This window comes from Entelurus aequoreus, linkage group LG03 (assembly GCF_033978785.1).
Source record: "Entelurus aequoreus isolate RoL-2023_Sb linkage group LG03, RoL_Eaeq_v1.1, whole genome shotgun sequence".
NCBI lineage: Eukaryota > Metazoa > Chordata > Actinopteri > Syngnathiformes > Syngnathidae > Entelurus > Entelurus aequoreus.
This window is the reverse complement of record NC_084733.1, coordinates 5368086-5373085: the sequence shown is the minus strand read 5'-3', so window position 1 is coordinate 5373085 and position 5000 is coordinate 5368086.

Sequence of the window (5000 nt, the reverse complement as noted above, 5' to 3'; positions counted from 1 at the left end):
AATAAATGTATTACAACAATATATATGACATATATTTACACTTGAATCATCTCTAACAATAAAATATTATATCATCATACATTTCACAACAATGTTCTTGTTCAAATAAAGATAAATACTTCAATATCTGCTTGAATCATAACTTTAAAGCACGTAATCCAACAATTCATGTAAATGTTTTACAGTAAAACAATTTTTTACAGTAAAATCCACTTTCAATATAGAGTAAGAATACATTATAAAACACAACAACCGTAGATTTTACAGTATAGAAAACTGAGGTACCGTTTTTCCATTCCATTTTATTTAATTCCTTGTATGTCTTTATTTTATCTGCTGTAAAAAAACAAAAAATGCGGCCCTCTGAGGGCAATGTGGCCCTCAATGTAAACCAGTTGGACACGCCCCCCTTTTTTTGTCAACAACCTTGTTGTTTTATGGCAAAATAAAATGACAAAAATATGCAATATTCCCTTCCAAAAATGGCTAAACTGGAAAATTTGATGTGAAGTATTTGGAGCCCTAAATAGATCAATAATTAATAACATTGATTTTGATTTTTTTTTTTTTTTTTTAACAATGACAGCTAAAAAAATAAATAAAATCCCACTTAAATTCCTAGGGATCCGAAAGGGTGGCGACACTCGAAAAAGTGTTAAAAATAAGTTTTACTTTTTGAAAAAAAACTTCCATTGCTTCAATTTCAACTCAATCCATCAATTATAACTAGTTATTACTATCTTATGTTTGTATTATGTTCATTTTATGCCTTATTGTCACAGAAAACCTTTTTTCTTATATTTCAAAGACACAAAATATGCTATATTCCCCCGCCCCAAAAAAATATTAAAAAGTGAAATATTTGATGTGAAGTAATTGGAGCCTTGAATAGATCAATAATTAAAACCAGTGATTTTGATTCATTATTATTTTCTGAGCAATGACGGTTAAAAATGTTTTTTTTAAAAAGTGTTAAAAAATAAGTTGTACTTAATTTTAAAACTTTCATTACTTAAATCTTTATCTGGATCAATTTCGGATCAATCCATCAATTATAACTTGTCATTACTATTTTATGTTTGTATTATGTTCATTTTATGCCCTTTTTGTCATTGAAAACCTTTTTTCTTATATTTCAAAGTCACAAAATATGCAATATTCCCCCCCAAAAAAATATTATAAAGTGAAATATTTGACGTGAAGTAATTGGAGCCTTGAATAGATCAATATTTCAAACCAGTGATTTTTATTCATTATTATTTTCTGAGCAATGACAGTTAAAAAAAAAAAAAAGTAAAAAGTGTTAAAAAATAAGTTGTACTTAATTTTAAAACTTTCATTGCTAAAATCTTTATCTGGATTAATTTCAGATCAATCCATCAATTATAACTTGTTATTACTATTTTATGTTTGTAATATGTTCATTTTATGCCTTTTTTTTGTCATAAAAAACCTTTTTTCTTATATTTTAAAGACACAAAATATGCAATATTCCCCCCCCAAAAAATATTAAAAAGTGAAATATTTGACGTGAAGTAATTGGAGCCTTGAATAGATCAATATTTCATAACATTGATTTTGATTTATTATTATTTTCTGAGCAATGACAGTAAAAATAAAAATAAAAATGTAATACTGTTAAAAAATAAGTTGTACTTAATTTTGAAACTTTCATTGCTAAAATCCTTATCTGGATCAATTTCGGATCAATCCATCAATTATTGCTTGTTATTACTATTTTATGTTTGTATTATGTTCATTTTATGCCCTTTTTGTCATAGAAAACCTTTTTTCTTATATTTCAAACACACAAAATATACAATATTCCCCCCCAAAAATATTTACAAAATTAAATATTTGACGTGAACTAATTAGAGCCTTGAATAGATCAATATTTCATAACATTGATTTTGATTTATTATTATTTTCTGAGCAATGACAGTAAAAAAAAAAAAATGTAAAAAGTGTTAAAAAATAAGTTGTACTTAATTTTAAAACTTTCATTGCTAAAATCTTTATCTGGATCAATTTCAGATCAATCCATCAATTATAACTTGTCATTACTATTTTATGTATGTATTATGTTCATTTTATGTTCTTTTTGTCATAGAAAACCTTTTTTCTTATATTTTAAAGACACAAAATATGCAATATTCCCTCCCAAAAAATATTAAAAAGTGAAATATTTGATGTGAAGTAATTGAAGCCTTGAATAGATCAATATTTCATAACATTGATTTTGATTCATTATTATTTTCTGAGCAATGACAGTTTAAAAAAACCCCCGTAAAAAGTGTTAGAAATAAATTGTACTTAATTTTAAAACTTTCATTGCTTAAATATTTATCTGGATTAATTTCAGATCAATCCATCACTTATAACTTGTAATTACTATTTTATGTTTGTATTATGTTCATTTTATGTTCTTTTTGTCATAGAAAACCTTTTTTCTTATATTTCAAACACACAAAATATGCAATATTCCTCCCAAGAAATATTATAAAGTGAAATATTTGATGTGAAGTAATTGGAGCCTTGAATAAATCAATAATTCTTAACCTTGATTTTGATTCATTATTATTTTCTGAGCAATGACAGTTAAAAAAAAAAAAAAAAGTAAAAAGTGTTAAAAAAAAGAAGTTGTACTTAATTTTAAAACTTTCATTGCCTAAATCTTTATCTGGATCAATTTCGGATCAATCCATCAATTATAACTTGTTATTACTATTTTATGTTTGTATTATGTTCATTTTATGTCCTTTTTGTCATAGAAAACATTTTTTCTTATATTTCAAACACACAAAATATGCAATATTCCCCCCCAAAAAATATTAAAAAATGAAATATTTGACATGAAGTAATTGGAGCCTTGAATAGATCAATCAATCAATCAATCAATGTTTATTTATATAGCCCTAAATCACAAGTGTCTCAAAGGGCTGTACAAGCCACAACGACATCCTCGGTACAGAGCCCACATACGGGCAAGGAAAAACTCACCCCAGTGGGACGTCGGTGAATGACTATGAGAAACCTTGGAGAGGACCGCATATGTGGGTAACCCCCCCCCCTCTAGGGGAGACCGAAAGCAACGGATGTCGAGTGGGTCTGACATAACATTGTGAAAGTCCAGTCCACAGTGGATCCAACACATCAGCGGGAGTCCAGTCCACAGCGGGGCCAACAGGAAACCATCCCGAGCGGAGACGGGTCAGCAGCGCAGAGATGTCCCCAACCGATGCACAGGCTAGTGGTCCACCCGGGGTCCCGGCTCTGGACAGCCAGCACTTCATCCATGGCCACCGGACCTATGCAACTCCCCCTCGCAAGGGACAGGGGAGAAGAGGAGAGAAGAAAAGAAACGGCAGATCAACTGGTCTAAAAAAGGGGGGGTCTATTTAAAGGCTAGATTATACAAATGAGTTTTAAGATGGGACTTAAATGCTTCTACTGAGGTAGCATCTCTAACTGTTACCGGGAGGGCATTCCAGAGTACTGGAGCCCGAATAGAAAACGCTCTATAGCCCGCAGACTTTTTTTTGGCTCTGGGAATCACTAATAAGCCGGAGTTCTTTGAACGCAGATTTCTTGTCGGGACATATGGTACAATACAATCGGCGAGATAGGCTGGAGCTAAACCGTGTAACATTGATTTTGATTTATTATTATTTTCTGAGCAATGACTGTAAAAAAAACAAACTTAAAAAGTGTTAAAAATAAGTTGTACTTCATTTTAAAACTCTCCTTGCTTAAATCTTGATCTGGATCAATTTCGGATCAATCCATCAATTATAACTTGTCATTACTATTTTATGTTGGTATTATGTTCATTTTATGCCCTTTTTGTCATAGAAAACCTTTTTTCTTATATTTCAAAGACACAAAATATGCAATATTCCCCCCCCAAAAATATTAAAAAGTGAAATATTTGATGTGAAGTAATTGGAGCCTTGAATAGATCAATAATTAAAACCAGTGATTTTGATTCATTATTATTTTCTGCGCAATGACAGTTAAATTTTTTTTTAAAAAAAAGTGTTAAAAAATAATTTGTACTTAATTTTAAAACTTTCATCGCTAAAATCTTTATCTGGATCAATTTCTGATCAATCCATCAATTATAACTTTTTATTACTATTTTATGTTTGTATTATGTTCATTTTATGCCTTTTTGTCATAGAAAACCTTGTTTCTTATATTTCAAACACACAAAATATGCAATATTCCCCCCCCCAAAAATATTATAAAGTAAAATATTTGATGTGAAGTAATTGGAGCCTTGAATAGATCAATATTTCATAACATTGATTTTGATTTATTATTATTTTCTGAGCAATGACAGTTAAAAAAAAAAAAATGTAAAAAGTGTTAAAAAATAAGTTGTACTTAATTTTAAAACTTTCATTGCTAAAATCTTTATCTGGATCAATTTCGGATCAATCCATCAATTATAACTTGTTATTACTATTTTATGTTTGTATTATGTTCATTTTATGCCCTTTTTTGTCACAGAAAACCTTTTTTTCTTATATTTCAAAGTCACAAAATATGCAATTTCCCCCCCAAAAATATTAAAAAGTGAAATATTTGATGTGAAGTAATTGGAGCCTTGAATAGATCAATATTTCAAACCAGTGATTTTGATTCATTATTATTTTCTGAGCAATGACAGTTAAAAAAAAAAAAAGTAAAAAGTGTTAAAAAACAAGTTTTACCTAATTTTGAAACTTTCATTGCTGAAATCTTTATCTGGATCAATTTCGGATCAATCCATCAATTATAACTTGTTATAATTACTCTTTTATTTTTTTATTATGTTCATTTTATGCCCTTTTTGTCATAGAAAACCATTTTTCTTATATTTCAAACACACAAAATATGTAATATGCCCCCCAAAAAATATTAAAAAATGAAATATTTGATGTGAAGTAATTGGAGTCTTGAATAGATCAATATTTCATAACATTGATTTTGATTCATTATTATTTTCTGAGCAATGA